Genomic DNA, 24,805 nt, shown 5'->3' on the forward strand with positions numbered 1-24,805 from the left:
TTTCTGCAAGCGAGTAAAAGGGAATTGACTGTTGACTCAATGCTTCTATAACCTCCTGTGAGGATCAGTGTCTATTTATTGTGCATCCAGAATGTTTTCGGCCACATGTGGTCTTAAGTAGAAAGCAGTATTCCTGTCTTTGGGGTTCCCTCTGCCCCACATAAAAGTCCAAAACCTTGCTGAGTTTCAGTGTCCACTGTGGATTTTCTGTTGCTTTCACTCGTAATTTTGGGGAAGGAAGGAAGGAGGGAAGGAAGGAAGGAAGGAAGTTGCTTCCTGCTCTTCCAACAAGCAATTTCAGATTTTAAAGCATAGCCAGCAAGGTGTCAGTCTCCTTATCTCTCATTATCTGTGTCCTTTTGTGGCCTTTGACAGGCTGCAAACCTAGATTGACCTCCTGGAAATTACAAGGAGAGAGATGGGGCAGGAACTGTGCTCCGGGAGATAAGTCCAGGAAATAGAGGCAGTGAGCAGAACAGAATCCAGGAGAAGTCAGACAGAGGCTCTTTGGATTCCATGATGCGTGGGACCTGGTCAGTCCTTTGATTCCATCACATACCAACATGCACGCACATGCGCACACACACAAACAGAAACACAAACACACAGAGGAACATTTATACATATCATCCACGTGTCAAAGAGGATCTGAGGATGGTAGCGTGAGATGCAAAATAGGGAACATTCAGAGCCAGGATGGAGAGTTGCCCGGGGCAAGAAATGGACCATGCAGACAGGTGTAAGAGAAGAGGCCTCCCCCAGCTAACAGATTCACCCCTCCCTCCACCTGTAAATCAAAATTATATACAGTTTCCCAGGGTGGGGGCTGAAGAGGTGAGGTCCCTGGAGAGTGAATGGGACGACGAATTCAGGCAAAGAGGAGCTCTTAAGACCCGAGATATTTATATACTTTAGATCCATTCTTCCAACTCCCTGAGCAAGTTTCTCTCCCCCTTAAGTTATCTCTTCATGGATGTTAATTAACTATTTTTATTTTATTAAGTAATCCTGTGTATATTTTTAGACTTCTAAGGAGTGTATTACTAGTCTCATCTATGGTTATCTCCGTCCCTGTTCCTGTTTAAAAACTACAGTACAATTTTGTCATAAATCCAGTATGATCCCTGACAGGTACTTTTTTTTCTGATTGAATGAAAGAACTTTTTCCTTCCTTCCTTCCTTCATTCCTCTGCCAAGGCTGGGAGGATGGGTCATAAAAAGGACCTGAGTGATACCACTTTGCTATCTCTGAGAAGGCAAAGTTTGCAAAGACTGTGTTAACTTTGCTATGTCTGGCCTTCCTCAATCCTAAAAAAGAGGAAAGAGACTGGAACTCCAAGCAAGTGTCAAGTTCAGGACATCTTGTGGAAGAAGTTGCCATCAGAGTTTGAAGGGAGATGAACCAGGAATGAAAGGATGCAAAACCGAGTTGCAGAGAGTGGGACAGCTGGCCCCTCCACATTGTGATTTTGATGGAGAAGATAATGGTACTTGGTGAAAACAAAGCAACCGCCTTTTGGGACGCTGCTGAGAAAAATGCCGCGGAAATAAAAGTGGACTCCCTCCGGCTGCGGAGGACAGGAACAGTGTGGGCCAGAGCATAGATGCCGTAGCCTTTGCCCCTTCCTTCCTTGATGACCCCAATTAAAAAAGAAGAGAAGACTGCAGACGGAAGTCGAGCTGGGCAATGCCAGTGAGAGCTGCCATGGTCTCCGTGTTTCCTCATGAGGATGGCGGGCGTGGAGGGAGGTGTGGGCAGTGGGGGAGTGGGAAGGGGGTAAACAGTCCTCACCTTAATGTCGGAGGAGAGTCTTTTGAGAACTCAAGGGCTTTTCGCCAAGCGCTTCCAACTGCTAGAGGAAAAAGATGCTATGTAAACACTCGCCTGATCAAATGCTGGTCCGATGTGTCACTGTTATTATTTTGGTGATCTTCAGCTTTGACAGACGGGGACAGCGGGGTCCTGGAGAGAGCACGGTCGCTCAGTGTCACTTCAGTGCACTTTACGGTTGAACACAAAACAATGTACCCCACTTAGCACAATAAACACTGGGGACGCTCTGCCCGCCCTGTGAGTCCCTCTGAGGGAACCTGGCTTTCCTAGATAAGACATCAAAAGTGGAGGGTATGTTTTCAGTTTCTTGGTGTGTGTTTTTAAATTGGACTTTGGGAAATAAGGTGTCTCGTAGATTTTTTGGCTGAAGGGCAAGAGGCACATAGATTTATTCCAAATCCTCTTTTCTGTTTTTAAAAGATCAGGCTTAGGAGTGGCACGTAGCTGAACTGAGTATTGGGCCCTGGAATCCTCCTTGCTTCACAGTGACGGGGGTGTGCAGCTGGGAGCAGTGGGGAGTGCGCATCACTCTCTGTGTAGCCTGCGCGCTGCTTCTTGGGGCGATGGCTTTGGTTCTGTTTTACAAAAATTGACTGGAAGAGAAGGGGTGGAGTGGCATGGACCCCAAAGAAATAGGGCTCTCCTTCACATGGGTGGTGCTCCCCTCCTGCCCCCATCACCCCCTTCCCCCAGATCTGACTGGAGAGTGAGCTCGCCTGGGTGGCGACTGGGGCCTGCTTGATCTTCATTGAGCTCGTTCGCCTGTCCCTTCCTAACCCAGCTCGCCACCTCTGCTGGCTGTCCTGTCCTTTGGAAGTCCCTACCCTTTTCATTCTACTAACCTTTAATATTAGCAGCACCAGCAGCAAAAAAGTCAGAACCAGGGAGCAGTGTATCCACCAAACATTTTGCAGGTCAGCTGGATAAGTCAAGGGACACCATCGCTTTGGCCACTAGCTTGGGGACCAGATACCCCGATCTTATGGCAGCGCCCCAGGTGGCTGCAATTTGCAGCCATGCCAAGGGCCAGTCTCTTGATTCTCTTAGGAATTCCCCAGGCCAGAGGACCACATCTGGTGAAAAGGCTGCGAGTTGTTTGGCCTGGTTTCCTTGCAAGGACTGACAAGGGTGGAGGCGGAGCACATTTTTCAGTTGGGCAGTCCTTTCGATTTGGAACCAAACTGAATTTTGGCCAGCGTCTCGAGCAGAGAAACTGGTCAGGGCTGTGGGCCCAGGCCCCGGAGATGATAAGCACGCGCAATCTTGAGCGCTTATCTCCCCCTGTGTCTGGCCTTCTTGCTTTTATAAAGTAAATCGGGAAATCTCACCGCAACAGGCTTTCCTGTGAGGAGGCTGGCATTTCCTGCCTGCCCCACCAGGGACGGGGACGGAAGGGACACACTGATGCTGACTGCTCACAAGCTCCTGTACAACTGCAGGGGCAGGAAAAGCGGGCACCCACCAAGACCGCCCAGTGCTGGGGTGCGCCTGAGCTACGGAGGTCGTCCCTTTCCAGACACGCTCTCCATACAGCTTCCTGACACGTGGAATACACAGAAGAGAATCCAGAGTTACTTGCTTGAATACACACACACACGTGCACACACACGCACACACACACACATACATGCTGTGTGGATACTCAGCTGAGATCAGCTAATGAAACTGAGGTGCTTCTGACCAACTCCGGACCATTAGATTGTTGTGTTAAAATGAGGTCACATTTTAATGCTCTGGGAAAATGGTTATATAAATTCCACGGTTTTGCATTTTGCAAATTTTGTAAACAAATCTTGCTTCTGTAAAGAGAATTGCCTCTCCCCACCTCTCACATTGGGCTTTGGGGTAAACTTTATTCCAGCCTCAATACATGTGCTATTGTAATGGTCATCGGTGCTAATAAAGCTTTCACATATTACTTCTGTCAAGGAAGTATGTAGAAAACTGGATCTTATTCTACTGTTTTAACATTTACATGATATATTTTATGTAGCACTTAGGGTCATATGTGATGGGAAGGGACCCTAGAGAAATTCATACTCAATTTTCAAATGAAGAAACAGAATCTGAAACAGAAATTATCTTTTTTTCAAGGCAATATTTAAATACGTTATTTCAGTAAGTGATATGATTATCATTATCAGCATCTTTTACTTGGTGAAAACCGAATCACATGTCAGAAACCTAAGTCTCTTAGAATCATCTTTTATACATTATCTATGTAATGTGTTTTAGACACTATCTAGGTAATTATATAAGCAATTTGTCAAACTTTGCAGGGTAAGCCACAGGGCCTGGCCAGAACCCAGGTCTTTTAACTTCTAATCTCATATTTCCTTGTTGAGTTTCTATCAACGTCTCCCGTGAAATAGATTAATTTTCCACGTCCTTACGTGGGGTGGGGTTGATCACTACTGATGCCAGTTCTCTGATTTCGTAGCTCTCTTCTCTCCTTCCATGTGTAAATCGCCCAGCGTTGCCTTCTATTTCCCTCCCCTTGAGCCCGAGGAGGAGTCACACAGATGGTAGGGAGAGTTCGTGCATACCTGTCCCTTAATGTCCCCACGTTACACAGCCATGCGTGAGTATAAAAATGCAGTGTTAGTACAACGCCATTAACTAAACTACGACTACTCTGATGTCATCGGTTTTCCTACAGCGTCCTTGTTCTGCTCCTGGGTCCAGTCCAGGACCCACATAGCACTTAAGTGTCAGGGCTCCTTAGCCTCCTCCGTCTGTAGCAGCCACTCAATCCTTCCTTCTGTTTCACGATCTTGACTTTTTGGAAGAGCACTGGTGCGGTATTTACTATGCGGGATGTCCCGGTGTGGGGTGGTCTGAAGCTTTCTCATGATTAGCTAGGGTTTGTATATTTTGGGGACGGACACACAGATGTGAGGTGCCCCCTGCAGCACATCATTTTGGAGGACCCATGACAATGACCTGTCTTATGACCAGTGATGTTGACCTTGAGCACTTGGTCCAGGTGCTGTTGGCCAGGATACTTCCCTACACAGTCACTTTTTCCTTCCTTTTGCAGTTAACAAGAATCTGCAGGGGATGGGGGAGATACTTTGCAATTAGCAAGTATTTGCAGGGGAAATACCATGAGACCTTACTCTTTGGCTCAGTAATTTTAGCATTCATAGTCAGATTTCACCTTGAGCAATAATTTCTGTGGTGCTCTAATGGTGATTCCACTCACTTCATCTACATTTATTAATTGAAATTGTTTGTAAGAAAAATCTCTTTAGAGTTGTCCTTTCTCTTCCCTCCCTCCCTCCCTCCCCTATATCTTTTTCTTTTTTTCTCTCCCTCTGTTTCATCCTTCCTTCCTTCTTTTCCTTCAGTATGGACTTGTGGGTATCTATTTTATTCCTTCTAACATCTCCTCTTGGCTTATTTGTAATTTCTTTCTCCAGCAGTGAGAAATCTGGCACTTAGGCTTACAGTACCTTAATTTATTTGTTCAACCATAGTACACCTGTGAACTCATTTCAGAATTGCTAATTCGTGCCCTTGGGAGAAACCATTCACCCAGCTAAAAGACGGAGTTCATGATTCTTTTTGTTTTTATCCTTATGGTATCTGGTCGACACACTGTCTCCCAAAGTTACTTGGGTCGTGCTTCTTCCTCAGCCCTTTGGTGCGGTTACATCGCTCCTTTGTAACACAGTTAATTTCACTTGTCAAAGTCTGCCTTCCATCTTGGGTTCCCCTGAAATTGGGGTTGAGTTTTAAAATTCACATCCGGCGACATTCATGCCTTGTAGTGTACACTTCTGCGTTTTTGACAAATACCTAACATCTCCAGAGCACAGCACCATCACCCCATCTTTCTCCATCAGTCCCATCACCCCTAAAATTCCCTGGAGCTGCCCTTCCTTCCACCCTCAACCCCTGACAGTTACTGGGATTTGCTTTCCACCCGCAGGGTTTTGCCTGTTTCACAATGTCATATAAATGGACTAATGCAACATGTCTCCTTTGGGTCTAGCTTGTTTCACTTAGCAAGATGCACTGAAGATCCACCCATGTTGTTGTGAATTAATACCTTGTTCCTTTCTGTTGCTGAGTACTGGTCCACTGTTGAGTGGTACTCATTTTATGAATGTGCCACAATTTACTCATCCGTTCACCTGCTGAAGGGTGTCGAGGCTGCTCCAATTTTTGGTGACTATGAATAAAGCTATAAATATTCATATACAGGTTTTTGTTAGTATGTAAGTTTTCTATGTGCTTGGGGAAATACCTAGGAGTGGGATACATGTAGTGGTTCATTATTTAATTACTTAATTTATTTTGCATATAGACATCTAAATGTTCCAGCTTCATTTGTTAAAAAGGCTGTCTTTTCTTCATTGAATTACCTTCGTATCTATGTCAGAAATCTGTTGACCATATTTGTGTGGGTCTGTTTGTGAGTTCTTTATTCCGTTCCATTGGTCAATATACCTAACCTCTTGCCAATGCCGCCGAGGGAACTGACATCTCAACACTATTGAGAAATGTGAAAACTTGAGCTGCAGCTTATAAAGAATTTGTACGCACAATACTGCTCTTTATTGCTGCATTTGACCGCATACTCCTACTTTTTCAACTGTGTCACTAGTGGCTGAGATGAGCCACAAATATCAATATTCAACATCACATAAATGGGTCAGTCCTGAGACTCAAAATGTGAAGATAAATTTCCCCTGGATTATTAAGGGATTGAGGGTAACAGGTCTCCAAAGTGAGATGTGAACAATCACGAAATACTGTACATACAGAAGACTTATTTATGCTTATGTCTTTATTACATTTTCAATTAAAAAGAAGGATCTTTTCTTTTTAAAAAGGATCTCCTTTTCTTCCCTCGCTGGAAAATTCCTTGAAAAAGAAAGATGTGCTGAAATTTGAGCATCTGTGAGGGGCTTGAAAAAGTTGGATTGACTAATAGGGCTGTCAGGAATGATTTAGCAATTGTAATTAAGCTACCATTGCCAACACTACAGCGAGGCAACATCCAGTGGTGATTAAGATCCCAGCTTTGGGTCAGGCAGGTCTAGGCTTGGGTAATGGGTCTGCTGGACCCTGACTGCATGACCTTGACAGTTACTGAAATTTCCTAAGCTGAGGCTTTTCCATCATTGAAGTAAGGACAGTAGTAGCAAGTTTCTCCAAAGGTTCTAGTAAAAATTAAATTAATGTTTGTGTTAACATACTTAGCATAGTACCTGGAACTTAATCCTCGATAATCATTAGCTATATGAATAAAGAACTTCTTATCTTCAAAACTATAATACTTTTTCTTATAATTAATGAAGTTTGGTTCTAAAGAATTCAGTAGCTGAAGTTACCAAAGCGTATCTATTCTGAAATGTAGTAACATGCCTGGAAAAAACTTGTAATAAAAAATTTACTAAATTATTTCCATTGAAATCAGTCTACATGCAAGGAATGCATTATTCATAAATTGTCATTTATCAGAAAAACCAAAGGTAGGAGGGACTGAATGCTGACTCATTTTTAAACAGAGATAGACAGCATGATAATCTAATAGCATTCTTCAACTGATTACTAACGTAAGCAAGCCCTGTCCAGTTTATAAGCACACACACACACACACACATTGTGGTGGGTTGAGCAGTGAGCTGTGTTTGGCTTTAGAAGTTTATCTAGTTTAGTCGATAAACGATCTTGTTTAGTTGCTTTTTTACTCTCTCACCACTGTTGCACGATTGCAGGAGGAGCTGCTGTTCTGGAGCCCTGAATTCTCACCATTTAGCTGGGTGAGCGCCATCCTACAGGTGCTAATATTCGATCAAAGGCAGCACCAGCCGCAGAAAAGAACCTCTGAATGAACGGTGTCGGTAAAAGTTATCTCCATCACCGCCTGCACAGGGCTCTGTCCTTCCACCTTCAGATCCACACCACGTCGTAGCTGGTGAGCCCTGGGGACAAAGGTGAAGCGATCTGCATTAAGATTTTTTCACTTAATTAGGAGCAAGTCTGGAACCCCACACCCCTGATTCTCAGCTCAGTCTGGGGCATTTCCTTGCCCTGATGGAGTCAGGTTTTCAGGAAGCTGAGGACAGCCCGTCAGCAGTGACTGGGTAGCATCCGCATGCAGGGATCCAGACACAGGTCCACAGAGTCCAGGAGATGCAGTGGGACACCGTGAGCCCTGGAGACTTGCTCAGCTGCAAACCTGGTGGCGCTTCGGGACCTGGAAGAGTGTGAAGCACCCTGGGCTCTCCATGGTGGGTAAGTCTCCGTCTCTCTTCTCTGAGTCCATTTCCTGCCTCTAACGGCCACGGCTTGATCGTTGAGACTTAGCCACCCGTGACTGCTGAGGGAAACAGAGGGAACACTGAGCTGCTGCATTCATCTCCTCTGCTGGCCAAGGGGCAGGGCCAGAGCCCGTCACTCACTGTCACCCTCGGTTTTAAAACCATTCTGTTAGGATCCGGGAGAGAGATTCTGAGAACCTTGCGGAAGATATCCTTCTGCACTTTTTTTTTCCTTTTTCTTTTTTGAGCTTAAGGATGAGGAAGTCAGTCTGTGATGGAGGAAGACAAAAAGTAATGCACCACAAAGGGGCAGTATTTAATTCTAGGGAGGGAGCCAAGGAGCTAATACTGAGAAATGGAGATCAGGAATGATGGAAGCTGGGGTTATCAAGAAATTATCCTGTCTGGACAGTCAGCTCTGTCGTTCAATCCCTGGAAACTAGTGCTGATCACTCTCCCTCCACCTGGGCCTCTGTTTTCCCAGTCTTTTAAGTGGGGATATTATACACTGCTGAAAATGAGGTGCAGATCATCATGGGTAGCAGAGTTCCTAAAAAGCACATCCCAGGTCCATGTGTAGAGAACCATGCTTTAAAATTTGATTCTAAAAATTCACTGATAGCTAAAAATACCCTGTTGACACAGGCCTGTCTACACCCTCTGATTTTTTATTTTACGTGCAAAAATTTACGTTTTTCCATTTTCGTTGGCTAGGGTTCTGTTATTTGAAGGTAAGGTGCGGGAAGTCCTTCAGAGGTTCAACGGGAGACAGGGAAGCGGACAGAGGTTTCCTCTCTGGAAGGAACTTTCATCGAGATTTAAAAAAAAAAAATTGTTTAGGCTCTGTTTGCTACTGTAACCTCTAGTCTTCTGCCAAATGGCAACACAACAAAGAAATCCTCCTTTTCAAGTTTCTGGTTAATAAAACAACACAATGCAAGACAAATAAACAGAAACAGAAGGCTCGAGCTCGCATAACTTAGCGAGTACATGTGTGGAGCCAAAGGAGCCGCTCTGCCTGGATGGGCAGGCTGTGAAGTCTCCCCCGGAACCTCGCACCCCAGCCCTGCACCCAACGTCGGCACGCAGGTCCCCCAGCGAGCGAAACGTGGGCTGGAAGAATCTCCCCAGTGAGCAGCTGCTTCTTTCTGCTCTGTGGCCACCCCCTTTGCCCTTCAGTGTTGGTTCCTTGGCTCGTGGACATTTAAGTTGGTGGCTGAGTTTCTGGAGGTTGTGGCTCTAGACGTGCTGGTTGAATGGTTAGTGCCTGAAAGAGTGGAGGTGACAGTAGAGGTGTCATTTGCGGGGATTTGGGGAGAGCTTAATGGGCAGCTGACTTATCGAAACTATAAGATCAGCCTTCTCAGGCTGCCGATCTTTCCTCTAGGTGATGCAATTTCTTAGGGCTCACCTGGGAGTGGGTGAGGGCTTGGGACCCTGTGCTCGGATGGGGCGTGGGTGGGGCACGGGCCAGGGGAGCTGGTGGTCTGCAGGCACCTGGAGGGTTCCCGCTGCTCCTGGAGCGGCACCTCCCACCCCAGTGCAGATTCATCAGTTCCCTGCTTCTCTAGTCTCTTTTCTTCTTCAACCTGTAAAAATGCTCTCTCCTCTCTGCTTCCACAGGACTGCCTCTCTCTGTCTTCCACTAGCAGCTTTCAGCACTGGATTCAACCTAAGCCCCAAACCCACGAGGAAAGCATTTCCTAGTAGCCATTTGTCCTCGGCACGCCGGGAAGGGTTTCTCAGCTCCTCATCCCTGTTCTCAAGGGACATCTTCAGACCATTACAAGGCGCTCTCTGTGGATCAGCTGCTGCTAAAACGTGGAAACAAAGAGTAAACCCAACACTTGAAGACGCTAAGGATTTATGACGTTTCAGAAGAGGAACCATTTGTAAAAAGCTGGCCAGCCAACTTCTCTGCAACGTGTTAAATAACAAACTGAGGCTGGAGAGCCGCTTTTTGGTTACTTGGAGCAAATTAAACGACAAGAAGGACCATGAAGCAGTTGGGGGGTTGGTTGCGTGTTTGGAATTTGACTCCATGGAATTGCCATCTTTTTGAAGATTTCACGCATTTAGCTGTTCTTCCTCCAGACTCGTTGCTTCTCCTGTTTTTGATAAATGTCTCTAGGAGATGCTCGGGGGTATGTGATTCCTGCAAGTCGCACAGAACTCTCCTCCAAGCTCACTTCCTTGTTGAGGGATTTATTAGAATTATTAAAAACTCTTTTTCTTTCTTTTGGAGGGGAGGGGGTGGTCACCCCAGGGAAAGTAGAAGCTGAATGATGCTCCTAGTAGGAAGCTTTAAGTCTTGGATCATAAAGGGTTGGATGACTGCCTACCTGCCTTCCTGTTCCTCCTCCTTCCTTCCCGAGTGAATCTTGCCACGGTGCATGCTCTTTCCGGCACTGTTTGAGTTTTTCAGGGGCTGTCGAGCCACCCTCTGCTCCAGGGATGGGCCGTGATTTGACTACAGGGCGATTCCATCCTTGAACTCCTGACTGGCTCAGGAGTGGTCACGTGACCTTATTCCGTTTGGGGCAAAGATAGCAGAGACTCCTGGGAACATTCTTTCTCACTTTTAAGAAGAGCAGTACATAGTCATGTCCTCTCTTTCCGCCTCATTTTCTGCTGGTGGCCTTTTTAAGACCATGAGGGAAGTGGCCCTGAGAACAAGGCTGATGCCCAGAGGAAGGCAGCTTGAGAGAATCTCAGGGAAATGTAGCCAGATTCCTGTCTCCTGGTTCTTGGCAACTGCCCAACCTCTGGACACCCAGTTATATGAGCAAATAAAATGCCTTATTGTTTAAGCCATTCAAGTCAGTTGACGCCGTCCTAAGTGATGTAGAGGTGTAGACTCTAAGCGTGGTGCAGAGCGGCCTGCTGAAAGAGGGCCCAGGGAGGGGCTCAGGGGTCAAACTGGCGCCTCAGCAACCATGTACTGGCCATGTGCCCGAAGCAAGATGCTTGACTCCCGTGTCAAAGGGGTGTGACCATCTCTGCATCTGTGTCGCCAGGCTGAGTGTGGGTCAGTTAAGTCAGAGCTCCACAGCGTGATATGTAACGTGTTATTGGCATCCTCTGTCAGTTCAGCTCTATTATTCCATCCTAATGAAAAGACAGCGGCTAACGGTACTGAGAGATGAGTCTGTGTCAGCTCCTGGGGCTAACTGCTTCAACGACTTTGCTCCTTTAATCTGCATTGCAGTCCCGTACAGGACGTTATCACGTCCCTGTTTTGCAGATGATGAAAAAGCATTAGAAAAATTAACCTTTCAATATTATACATCTGGAAAGTGGGGGCGCTTTCTAGGGAGTATCTGAGGATAATGCCAGTTGCTCAAGCACGTGTTCGAGAACTTGTCAATTCCACAAAAATTGCCGCCAGTCCCCAGCCCTGCGCTAGGCTTGTTCCCGTGGTCACTGTCTTACCATTTATTTGGTCATGATCTGGCTTCCTGTTTCTGTTCCCTAAGTCCTTAAGCCAATGCAGATCTCGCCTTCACAACAACCACTGGACTGACTCACTGCTCTTGTAAAATAGTTTGTGCTCGAGTTGTTTTCACCACCCCTCTGTAAGTGTGTGTGTGTGTTGGAGTATTAATGGAAGTAGTTGGTGCTTGAAATATTTTGAGACTGTTACAAGCTCTGATGGAGATGGCTGAGATAGTGGCTTGCGGGTCACGCATCACAGCTGTAAGTAATTTAGCCCCTTGCCCTGAAATGCTGAAGGTGGGCATGGGACAGCGTAAGGAGGGCCTCCTTGCTGTCAAGACCAGCAGTTCTCACATGGGGACAGTTCTGCCCCCTTCACTCCCACAGGGGACTTGGCAATGTCTGGAGACATTTGATTGTCACAATGACAATGATCAAATTGTCACGGTGGTGATGTGCTGCTGGCATCTAGTGGGGAGACCCCAGGGAGGCTGCTCAGCACCCTGAAAAGCCCGGGCAGCCCCCATAACAGAGTGCCATCCAGCTCCACATGGGATAGTGCCGAGGTGGGGAGACCCGGTCTAGACGTACCTGCGGTCCCATGCTGAGATCTTTCCAAACCATTCCTGCTTGGTTAGGGGTCAGGCCACCCTTCCTACTCTGTGGATCTGTGTGAGTGTCCCGGAATGCTCACAATTTGATACCCACTCTCAGGCTCAGCAGAGACCTGGAGCCTGGTCAAGTGTCCTACTGGAGGAGACACAGGTCTTCTGCAAGAAACTGATGGTGGAAGGCATTTGCCCCAAAGAGTTGAGGTCAACTGACATGACTTTCTGAACAAAGAGGGATAGTCTTCAGGTTTTCTTCAGCTCTACTGGGGGCCCTCGTGTAGGTTGTTTCTACTGATGCTTGACTGTCTCCCTGTCCTCCTTACGCTCTCAGGTTTAATTCTGTCGTCTTGACCCCTGACCCGTTCCCAGGTCCTGACCTCGGCACCTTTTTGTCTCTAATGCCAACCCAGGTGACCATCACCAAGTCTCTTTATGGTAAAGGCTCTGATCACTTTCTTCTCCTTCTGGTTTATACATTACGGTAATACACATTATTTCCCGTTACTCTTAGGACCTTCCCTTTTGATTTGTAGGAGCTCAGGTTAGAACTGTAGAAAGAAGAGCATATTAGAATTTCTTCTCTTTTAATTTTCTTGCTATAGAAGTCGAAATTTTCCTTACAGCCATGCGGATTCCTCTGAATAACAAGGAGAGAGTCAGGACACACCACAAAGAGAGAAAAAAAAATGACAAAGACGAATACGTCGAGATCTTATTTCACGACATCAGAGATTTCATACGTCTTTCTGCCCCCCTACGCTTTGGTGTGAGGAAGGAGGTGGTGGTGGTAGAGGATAGTTTTATGGGTTTAGCCAGATGTTAAAGACATCTGGTGACTGGGTGTTTGTTTTTTAAACTTTTCTGAATGTTATGCTCAGAACTGGGGGCTGAATGGTGGCTGTTCTGACCAGTCTAATAAACCATCTTTGCTCTGAGAGTACAGATTAGGGGCAGGAGGAAGGAAAGGTGCTTCTGGCTTGGCAGAGGGCACCTCCATTTCTTTATTTGACGATGAGACTCTACCTCATATAACAACCATAATGATTCTAGCTATGAGTTACAGAGTGCTTATTATAAGACAGATGCGGTGCTAGATCCGTTGCCTCTGTTTTCTCATTTACATTTATTTCTAATATGTTAGAATCTGTGATGCTGTGCAGAGATGTCTTCTAATGCTCCCAGAATTTACATCATTCTTTCTCTCCATTGTCTGGATAAATATCTTTCTTTAGACTTAAACATATGGTTCTCACATTTGTACTACCAACCTTAGTATCATATTTTTGTTTGCTGTTTTCCATGTGGTGCTGATGGATTGCCTTAAGTCATCCACGTCCAGTAGTCCAATTTTCTTGGAGAAGCTGCTAGGTTACTGGTATTACTTGTGACTGTGAAAGTCTTTATGCAAAATGAACTTCCCCACCCCAGAGTCAACCCTTGGACCTTCGTTTCATAAACTCCAGGCTGCAACTGGGTGAATCAACTGATGTCTTTGAAGAAAGGGCTAGACTTTCTGGAGGAATATCTCTCGGATTTGAGTTTTTTGGAGGGAAATCTCTTGGGCTTGAGTTTTTGTTCCATAAGAGGCAGCCTAGTGAAACAGAAGGTTGTGTGTGGTGCTCAGATTCTACTTCAGAGAAGGAAAGGCTTCCATAGGAATATACCGGGTGAGTGAATTCGAAGGCCAGTAGGAGGAGACTGTGAACAGAATTCCACCCCTTCCTAAATGCCTAGGCCAGCAGCTTGTCATTGTTGTCCCATTGTTGAACTGAGTTGCCTCCTGGTGGGAGATTTTCTAGAGTTGGACAGAGGTTGTCAATAGTCATGGGGAGAAGGTTCTGGCATAAATAGTAAAGAAGCAAAAACAGACAACATATGTTGAATGAGACAAAACATCCAGAGAATTTTTTAAGGAAAAGAGCAGTGTGTTGACTATGAGGAGAAGGAAAAATGTCAAGAATTCAGGAGGTGGGCAAAGAAGATCTTGACTTGGGAGCCAGGGACTAGTAGGCTAACTAGGGTCTAGAAGAGTCTGGGAGATGCAGCTAGTGAGAACCCTGGTCACGGGTCCCGAGCTGGACTCCCAATCCTAAGGGAGCAGTGGGACTGCCCTGATACAGTTCAGTGCAGAATTTGTTAGAATCAGTGGTAAAGGGCCGGGAAATTGATGACACAGATGAGCCAGCCGGTACCCTGAGGGCCGTCCTGACCTGTGTGTTTCAAGAGGATCTGTCCACTATTTGAAGACTAGAGACTTATCACAGCTTAGAGGATTTGCAAGGGATTTGCCCACTGCACTGGAGCGGGCAGGCTTAGTGTGGTCAGATAGGCACCAGCCGGCCGTGGCATCTTGTTTCCTTAAATTGGTGGGAAGGATTGGGTTTGTCAGGAAAGTCCTCAGCTTTGGAGAGTGAAGGAGGGTACAGGGTGGGGTGAACAAGACACAGTGGAAGGCAGAAGGTGTTTTGGAAGTTTCTCTGCACAAGGTTATATGCACATCTCCTCTGCCTTCAGGAAAGGAAGCGGATCTTAAACACACACGAAAACAAACAAAAAAGTGAGTGTGGGGAGTTTTGAAAAAGTTTATAAAGCAGCTCTGAAGACCAGAGACCTCAAATAATTCACTTATTTTTTCTCTGTTTTTCTATGACTTTTGCTTTCAGGGTGGAACAGTCAAAGTTATCAAGAATGATAAACTAGGACCCCTCCCTGTCACATCCTGTAAAGGAGAAAGCTTTTTAAAAATTTGGAGATCTTAGAAATAAAAAAAGGAGAGTTTGTGAGTGGATCCTTACAATAAACAAAGAAAAAGAATGATTACCTTCTCTGATATCAAATTTCATGTACAGTTTAAGTATTCTTACCACTTAGCATCAACCAAATACTTTTAACTCTATAAAGTTTCCATTATTTCATTTAGCTAGAGAAGTCTTCCAGCTAACACTTTCCTATGCTTGGAAAATTTTTAATTAGCCCTTTCTGTATCTGTTCAGAGACGATATACTTCATACATCAATACTCCATAGAGTTTAGTCTTAGAAATATGGATTGTATTTTTTATTTTTATATATTTTATATGTTTATTAACATTTTTTCTTTCTCTGTTGGCTGACTTATTTCAGGCCCATAGGCGTGTACTTCGTATGTTCATTGACTCTCACATCTTTCTGTTCATGAAGATCATTTAAGAAGAAAGGCATTAAAATAAGGTTGACTTGAGATATCTAAACATCTGTTTAATACAGCCTCTCTTTATATTACTTATTTCTGGTCCAGGGCATCAAAGAAAAAAAAATGAAAAGTCGGCACTGTTCTCTTAAAAATACGTCAAGGGCCCCCAACTCTTTAACAACACAGGAAATGTCAAATATTATATGGATATAAATAACTCAGTAAAACAGGGTTACAAGAACATCTGGCTTTGCACAGTTCCACGCACTCGGCTGGCGCAAAGATATTTCAGTAATACTATCCAGTCGTTGGGTTGTGTGAGACTACGGGGCACAGAAGGGAATTTGAGTGTCGAGTGAAAAATGTGCTTGTAAAAGGGTCTGAATTGTTATCTGTCTAATCCGTCCTAATCTGTTCAGTCATTTGCTCTGGGGGCTCCTAAGAGGGAACACTGACCCCCTCTGGAAGCTACTCTCTTAGGCAGACACCCCCAGAGCCCAGGATGAGGGGTGCAGGGTGGAAGGTTAATGACCCTTGAGACACAAGCTGCCCCAGTGATAACCAGAGAGATCATTTTAAAAGGGACATCTCAATTTTCGGGGGAAATTGCAGCCTTCTGTCGGTCCAAACCTTGTGGAAACCACGTCGAGAGGGAAAGATGGTGGCACGGGTCTCCTTTATTCTCGTCAGTGTTGCATCGCACCCTGTTGGTCTCCCTCTGCTCTGCGCCGCGCCTTGGCCTCCGCTGAGGGCTGGCTTCCCAGGGAGCGGGGCGCGCTGCTGTCTGCGGGAGGCGGTTTGTACAGTCTCAACCCTTTGGAGTTCGTTTCGTTACACCTACTTAAAAAAGAAAGTAAACCCCTCAAAACAGACACAAAACCTTCACACGAGGAGCTTAAGGCTTATGGTTTTCCTCTAAATGACGATGTTCAGCATAATTAAGAATAAAAACAGCCATACGTCCACCTTGCCAGGAGGGCAAAGCCAGACAGAAGTGACAGGTAGATCTTAGATTCTTTTGGGCTCCTTCCCAAAGAACTCTCTTACTTTTATATTCTGCAAATATTGAGTAACTACCGCGTGCCAAGCCCTGGGGTAGGGAAAAACTCAAGGTCCTCCCTTGCCTTCTAGGAGCTTACCGTCTGCTGGGCTAGGCAACACTTGGAAGCTATCAGTTTCAATCCGATCCAATCCAACCCAGTCCAGTCCAGCTGGGTCCAGCACGGTGTATTCTAAAGTAAAGGGACTCATTGAAAGACAGTAAAATACCAGGTAAAGACATTTGCTTAACTCTCTTCTACCAAAGTTTTGAAAAATCTAGTTACATTGGTATCTTTCTATACCTCCTAGGGTCCTTTTGGAAATCACTTGATCCTTTGTTAAAATCAAGTCCAAGCTGAGGAAGCACAGGCGGTTTATCTGGGCGGCAATGCTGCCCAGCACCGGGGCAGGCAGCAGCGGTGAAGCACCGGGGACACTGCATTACGGTGGAAGGAATCCCTTTACTTGGCAGGAAGTACAGCTCTTACACGTGCACGACCACCTGGTTTTGCAGTGGTTCCTGGAGACCCCAAAGTGCTACCCTTATGCTATGTTTTTTTTTTCCTGTTCTTTCTCAAATGGCCATTTTCTATTCATTAAATAAGTGGTTTACTGCAACTAATGTGTTTCTGTGGAGCATCTTCTGGGAGTGAAGGTCTGTGGGAGATAATTCCTTGCTTTCAAGAGCTCGGTCAGGTGGGGAAAAGCCACATAAATGGATAAGTATGATACTATGTGCTGAGTGTTAGGGATCTGTGCGAGGGAGAGATAAAGACACATCTGGCTAGAAGGCGAAACACTGGGGAGGACGGGTTGGAAATCATCGGGTGGGTCAGAGTCTTTCTCACACTATATATTCATGTGTCAAATGGCACTTCTCATTCAAAGTTATCCCGACTGGGTACATACCTTGTTTGCAGTAATGGGATAGCTTCCCAAACCCCTGTCACTGTGTTCTCTGTAGACTTGGCTTGAAAGGAATGGCCAGCTAGTCACGTGAATTACACGTGAAAGGAATTGCCTCGATTGTGAGTTTGGTTCTCCAGACCCTTGAGAGGCTGCCTCCTGGGGTTTGTTTGTTGGTAGGGGTCCCAGCCACCCCCCCCCCCCCAATCCAGCCCAGCTCCAGACGAGCACTGCTGAGCGTCACTCGCCAACCTGCCCTCCTGCTGGTTTCTTGCAGTCACTCTCCCCTTTCTCTTCCCATTCGTTTCCAGGCATTTGACAGAAGAAACTGCCCCCAGGCACCACTGAGATCATGACCCAGGCCGGTACACTTCAGGAAATTCACGCTGACAGAAACTCCTGCCTTCTGCTATTACAGAAGGGGCTTGGTGCAGCAAGATGCCAGCTCAGAGCCACGGGCTGCAAGGAAAGGTTCTTGACCCTCTCCGCAGAGAGGGGAGCGCCTGGGAGGGGGGCTGAAAGCTGTGGCCAGGGTTGAGATAAACATGCAGGTTAAGGCATTTTTCATCTGTTTAACCAGATCTCATTATATTGTCAAACAAGACTGCAGTGCTCACAAGAAACAGCTACGGTATTCTTATTGAGGGTTGGGGCGAGACGTAAGAATTTATTTTCCCCTCTGAAGTTAATTTCCCTGATGCTGCGATGCCAGGCAAAGTTTTCACTGGGATGAAAGTTGGGGTTGGAGACAGCAAGTTTGTGGAGCTTTTGAGGAAAAGCTTAATGGCACATCCTAGGGCCCCACGCTGCCTGGGGCTGAGGAGAAAAGGAGACTTCAGTGGTAATCTCGCCTGTGTCCTCCACAGGGGACGCCCTTCTCCTGGCCACGGACGGAGCCTTTCCCTAAATGTATATTCCTTTGCTCTGTCGTTCTCCCACCCCCCACCCCTTATGTTGATCCCAAGAGAAGGCCACTTTTGTTCATTGTTCTTCTCTTTTCCGGGTTGAGCTAACTTTAACAATTGCCTAGCTCTGACGATGCTCAGGAGGTGAGTAAATTACCGCGCTGCCCAGCTCTTTGTCCGAATCGTGGAGGAGGGTGGCGATCCTTGTGAAAATGTGCACTGATGGTCCTGCACAGTGGCCGTGTCGACATCGGACACCTGAGTTTTAGAAAATCCGGAGTAAACGTCTGGTAAGCAAGTGAAGGCTTTGACTCACCACCGACTTCTAGCGTGATGATTATTTCACATCTGTGTCGTGCGTGTCACACCGTTAGCTTGTTTCTGGTCTAACCATAAAACGGTGTGACGTAGCTTCAGCGGCGTTAAAGCTAGTTCTTTATGTATTTAGAACCGATCTCAGTTACTAGTTTGTGAGGGTGATCTTACGAGGCTCCTGTCCCACTTTTGGTCTGACCGTTTTAAGGTTTTGGCTCATTTTTAAATCAGGTTGCTTTCTTGTTGCTGAGTTTTAAGAGTTCCTTGTGTATTTTGGATAACAGTCCTTTATCAGATGTGACTTCTGCAAGTATTTTTCCCCCCCAGTTTGTGGTTTGTCTTCTAATTATCTTGCTATGTCCTTCCCTGAACATAAGGTTTTGATTTTAATGAAGCCTGGCTCATCAGTTATCTCTTTCAGGCGTTGTGCCTTTCAGGCGTTGTAGCTGAAGGCATCCCCAGACCCAAGGTCAGCTAGGTTTTCCCCTGTGTCACCTTCTGGATTTTACATGTTGGTCTACGAGCCATCCTGAGTTAGTTTTGTGAAGGGCGTAGGGTCTGTGTCTAGATTCTTTTTTTTTTTTTTTTGCACGTGGATGTTTAGCTGTTCCAGCACCATTTGTTGAAAAGATTGTCTCTTCACCATTGAATTGCCATCACTCCTTTCTCAAAGATCAGTTGATTACACTTACGTGGGTCTACTTCTAAGCTCTCTATTCTGTTCTTTTGATGTATTTGTCTTTCTTTAGCTGATATCACACTGTCTTGATTACTGTAACTTCATAGTAAGTCTTGAAGTCAGGCGGTGCCAGTCCTCCAGTTTTGTTCCTCTCCAATATCGTCTTGGCTATGCTGGGTCTCTGGCCTTTCCCCGTAAACCTTCGAATCAGTTTGTTGATATCCATACAAACGCTTGCTGAGATTTTGATTGGCATCACATTGAATCTATAGATCAAGTTGGTCAGGACTGACATCTTGACAATATTGAGTCTTTCTATCCAAGAATATCTCTCCACTTATATGGTTCTTCTCTGAGTTTGTTCATTAGAGTTTTAGAATATTCCTCACACGGATCTTGTATCTATTTTGTTAGATTTTTACATAAGTATTTCAGGTTTTTGGATGCTAACAGAAATAGGATTGTGTTTTTACTTTTAAATTCGACTTGTTCATTGTTGGTGTATAGGAAAGCAATTGACTTTTGTGTATTAACCTTACAGTCTTGCTATAATGTCTTTTCTTTTTTTTGGGGAAGTCATTTTTTTTATTTTTCTGGATTTTCTACACCTGTGTCACCTGTGAAGAGATAGTTTCATGTTTTATGTCTTCTGCTCAATCTGTAATGCCTTTTCTTTCCTCATTGCATTAGCAGGGACTTCCAGCATGATGCTGAAAGGGAGTGGAGAGAGGAGACGTCTTTGTTTTGTACCACTGCCTTTCCACTGCATTATAGTGGCTTTTAATCTTCTAAATTAGGTAAGCAAGTATTTTATTTTAAAATGTTTATAGCAGATATGTCTGTCAAGCCTCCTTTCCCTCCTCACCTATTTCACACAGCCCTGAATTTCTGCTTGGTGCTCCATGTGGTTCTAGGGAATCTGACTGCATCTCTGGTTTGGCTGTGAACAAATGACCTAGCAGCGTCCTCCAGCCACAGTGGTTGGTAGAAGAAAGCCTGCATCCTAGGCTGGTCCAGGGCGGCACAGATGCCTTCTCTCCTTCTGTCCGATGTGTTATAAAGATGGAAAGCCTGGAGCCGCTGCAGCCATTTTGCTGTTATGAAGGGGGATGAAGCTAAACAGAGAAACAGACCAAACAAAACAAAACAAAACAAAACAAAACAAAAAAACCAAAAAACCTATTTGCAGGAAATGAAGCCAGAGCCATGATTAAACCATAACCAAACATTCTCAGTTATGTTAGCCATAAATTCCTGTCCTTGTTTAAGCTACTCTGAGTTTGATTTTCTTTAACTTGTAACAGAAAGCATAATCAACTAAGAGAATTTTTTTCTGATTAATATGTTTTTCTTACAAGTAACTTAGAAAAACCTGAGAAATATAAAGAAGAAAATAAAAATCAGATAAAATTCTACTACCCAAAATATCTGCTTTTAACACTTTGAAGACTCCTTTTTAGTTTTTATTGAAGAGGAGGTCGAAATTAGGATTTTATTATACAAAACTTTACATCCTGATTTTTTCCTAAACATTATATTATATGAAAGTTTACAAGTCCCTGTGTAATCACTGAAAAAAAAAATTTGAAGTGGCAGCATGTTTAAATCCTTTATACTTCTTTTCAAAGCTACTATGATTGAACGTAACATTGTTTAGGCTTATGTTTTGTGTACTTCCTTTGTAATTTCTGACAATTTCATTTTTTATCACTTGTGTTACACAAAATAGTTTTTAGATTTAGTTTTGATTAAACAAACATTTCCTGAGCACTTCCTACATGCCAGTGATGGGTTCCGAGGAAGATGAGTTAGAATCAATGCCAGTCTCTGCCCTCAGGGGCAGAGTCACAGAAGGCCCACATCAGTCAGAAGCCCACAAAAATGAACTCACGATTACACAGTGATGCTTGCATTAAAGGAAAGGAAAGGTGTATGATGTTAGGATGGTGTGGAATACCTCAAGACCCGCGGGCGCACAGGGAGGGAGGGGTGTAGAGGGAAGGGAAGGGTTCCACTCAGAAATCATGTTTGAGTGGGGTAAGCAAAAATGAGAAGACGTTAGCTGAGCGCGGGGGAAGGTGTGGGGTAAGGGAGACCCTTCTCTGCAGAGGGAAAGGAATGCACAAAGGCCGCGCGTCAAGAGGCAGCCCAGCACACCTGAGGAGCTGGAGGGGCACCATGATTGGAACGCAGGGAGTGAAGGGGAGGGCAGTGACCAGACCGGGAAGAACCTTCTTTTTTCTCCTGATTATTTTTCTTTTCCCCTCTTTTCTCTTAAGATAAAAGGGACACCATCACCGCATTTTGGTGGGGAGCTGATCACACAGATCTGTGGCCTGCAAAGCTCACTTGAGGTGACTATGGATGGCAGGGTAGGGCCTGGGTGGGTCCTACAGTTGCCGAGGGAGATGGGCAGCTGGTTTGGGGTGGTGGTCATGGAGGTGGAGGAGAAGTGGGTGGAGAGATCTGAGGAAGTGCAAGGACTGGCACTTGGTGATAGGCTGGATGTGGGGAGTGAGGGAGGGAGCTGTCAGGAGGAATCTTGGCCTCTGGCTTTGTGCCCAGGGATGGAGCTTGGGGCACAGAGAGACAGTCACAAGTATGGCCTCCGTCCGGGACAACCTGAGGCCATGAGAGATGTCACGTAGAAGAGGGCACTCTGGAAAGGTCCAGACTGGAGAAGCAAATTGGTAAATCCTCAAAGACAGATGGAAACTGCAGTCATGGGCATGAAGAAGACCATTCCCCATGAAGGAGGAAATGAGTGGGATTCCTACTCACAAACGGCCCAGCGTAGGGCTTCGGGAGCTGGGCAGAGAGGATGGACATTCAAAGGCTACTGAAAGGAGCAGCAGAGAAGTCAGAGGAAAAGCTGAGGAGTGTGGAGTCTCAGTATTTAAAGGAAGAGAGGGCATCAAAACGCAGGGGCAGAGCTGATACCTGGAGCAGTGGAGACAAGGGCTGGAAAGCACCTGTGGGATTTAATGGCACTGGGGCTTCTGGTGACCTTAGCAAGAGTTATTTCAGAGAAGTGATGGGTTGTTGTGGTTTGGGGAGAGGTTAGGAGAAAAGGGAATGGAACAGGTTTTGTGAAAAACTTCCAGGAATTTTGCTGAGAAGGGGAGTGGAGGGTTAGGGCTCACACGGTTCTCAGCCCTGTCTGTACACTAGAATTATGTGACGTGCTTTAAAGAATCCCAAAGCCAAGGCCACTCTCCAGACCAATTAAGACAGAATCTCCGGGAGTTAGCCCCAAGCACTGAGAAATTTTATAGCTCCCAGGTGATCCTAACACACACCCAAGACTGACAATCACCAGGGTAGAAGGAGATGTGGGGTTGAAAACATATACAAATATATTTCAAGGACTACAGAGACTTGAACGTGCTTCATTGTTGATGGGAAGGGTCTGGTGGGGGGGGGGGAGAGAAGTAGTGATTGTGCGGAATTCTGAGCTGCAGTGGTTTAGAAGAAATGCATTCTGCTTTTAACTGCACTGTTGGCTACCTTGACATAAAAATTAAAACCAAAAAATCTGCATGTCTTCAGTTATCCAAAATCAAGAATAAAGTTGCTTTCTGAAGTATTTCTTATGGAAGAAAATGCATGTAAGCCACTGGCTGCAACAAAGACCGCACCCCCTGGGGGTACGCCCCGTTCTGAAGATCAGTTGGTGTCCTGTTTGTCTTAGCTCGTGCCCAGCCCAGCACCATCTCTGGGTCTGCAGAGTGTTGATTTATCTTCTGAAACACTTTTTCCTCTTCCGGGCACTTCCCCATAAGTTTCCTGTTTCCATCAGGACCAACACGTCCTGTAAAGGCTCTCGGCTCGTGGACGAGGCGTGTGCACCAAGAGTCCAACTGTGCCGAACGCTCCCCAAAGCCCTACTTTTTCCCTCCCTTTCTTTTCTTGCTTCCTTCCTTCTTTCCCCTAATCTCTCTGCTCCACTCCCCACTCGCCCCAAATGCTCAGACTTCCTCTGTAGATTCCAGAGGAGGATTTCAGAGACCTTGAGTTCATGGGCGTCTCTTCAGGGCAGGGACCCTCTTGGGTGACTTCAGCATTGGACGGGTAGTTATTTGGGTGCCAGCATTCGAGCTGAATAAAATTTGCAGGTTAATTCCAAAGCTCAGCGTCTCCCTTCTGCCCCACAAACAACGCCCCCGGCGGAGGAGTTGACATTCCATCACCCTTGCTCACCGAGGTCAAGGCAATAGAGACTATTGACATTTCAAATATTAAATAAGAAGAGATAAATATTAGTCACTGATACCACAGTGTGAATTCGCTTCTCTGTTGTCCCCGCCCCTGAAGGCAGGAGACCCAGAACTTGTGATTCTTACAGCAGCTAAGGAATCTGGAGGGTAGGGGACATTACCGAGGGACACAGGTGTTTGTCCCAGCAGAGGTTTGGTTGGCACCAGCTTTGAGACTCTGGGAATAGGGCGCCCAGTCTCCCCCTCTCCTTCCTCCCCTTCCTTCTTGCCTTCCTTCTTTCTTTTCTTTCTTCCCGTCTTTTAATTTTTGATTTTGATTTTTATGGAAGTTTAGTCGATTTACAATGCTGTGTTAGTTTCTGGTGTATGATTAAGTGATTTAGTTTATTCTTTTTCAGATTCTTTTTCATTATAGGTTATTATAAGATATTGAATGTAGTTCCCTGTGCTGTACAGTAGGACCTTGTTGTTTATCTATTTTATGTATGGTAATTTATATTTGTTAATCCAGAATTCCTAATTTATCCCTCCCCTCTTCCCTTTTGGTGACCATAAGTTTGTTTTCTGTGTCTGTGAGTCTCTTTCTGTTTTGTAAATAAGTTCATTTTTATCTTTTTGTTTTCAGATTCCGCATAAGAGTGAGTCAGAAAGAGAAAGACAAGTCTCTCTCTTCCTTCGTCTCCCTGTCTCTGTGACTCTGCCCTCCTTCACCCCGACGTTGAACAAGAGGAGTTGTGAGCACCTCCCACAGGCAGGCAACGCTGCCTCCCTCCTGGGGATGCGAGGCTGAGCCCTTCCCCTGAGGAGCCGAGCGCAGTGGGACGGACAGAGCAAGCCTGTAATCACCCTGCCCAGTAAGAGTGTCAAGACCGTGGGAGGCACACCGTACCCTGTCTGGCGGGGTCGGAGACCTTTTCCCGGGGCATCTGAGTGGGAACTTGAAGATGAACAAAGACTTTTCCACGTGGACTTGGTGGGGGAAGGACTCTGGATGAAGCTGTAGGAGAGTCTGGTGTGGTCCGGGGAGGAGAGCAGCTCCTGTGTGCGGGGGTGCTCCGTGCGTGCGGGAGTGCGGTGGGGCGGGGAGATGGGCGAGGCTGGGGTAGGGCTCTGTGGGCCACACCAGCCCCGTCATCTGGGGGGAGGGGGTTAAATCAGAAAGCACGGGATGACCTCTTTGCAAGCATCTCCATTGTGTGGAAATCAGCTCAGTGGTGCTCAGTGTTTTCTTACAAATGCAAGGGTCACAAAGGGGGATGCTAAACCCACAGCCCCCAGGAGGGAGGACAGGTCTGCAGGGAGCTGTGGATTTCCCTTCAAGCTGGGTGTTTGGAGGGAACAGAAAGCTGGCCGAGGACCTCTCCTCCCAGCCCAAGGCTGTGTCAACACACTCACCAAACACAGTGAAAACATGAC

General features: G+C 45.8%; 1 long non-coding RNA gene across 1 annotated transcript; it reads left to right on the forward strand.

Annotated features, from left to right (window-relative positions):
- The first annotated feature begins 7,913 nt into the window (after positions 1-7,913).
- On the forward strand, positions 7,914-21,526 carry LOC116661155. Its single transcript, XR_004316926.1, has 6 exons — positions 7,914-8,083; positions 9,733-10,253; positions 16,458-16,598; positions 16,677-18,468; positions 19,863-19,969; positions 21,452-21,526. It is a non-coding gene; the product is annotated as an uncharacterized LOC116661155 (long non-coding RNA).
- The last annotated feature ends 3,279 nt before the right edge of the window (positions 21,527-24,805 follow it).

The sequence above is a fragment of the Camelus ferus genome, chromosome 33 (genome assembly GCF_009834535.1).
Source record: "Camelus ferus isolate YT-003-E chromosome 33, BCGSAC_Cfer_1.0, whole genome shotgun sequence".
In the NCBI taxonomy this organism is placed as follows: domain Eukaryota; kingdom Metazoa; phylum Chordata; class Mammalia; order Artiodactyla; family Camelidae; genus Camelus; species Camelus ferus.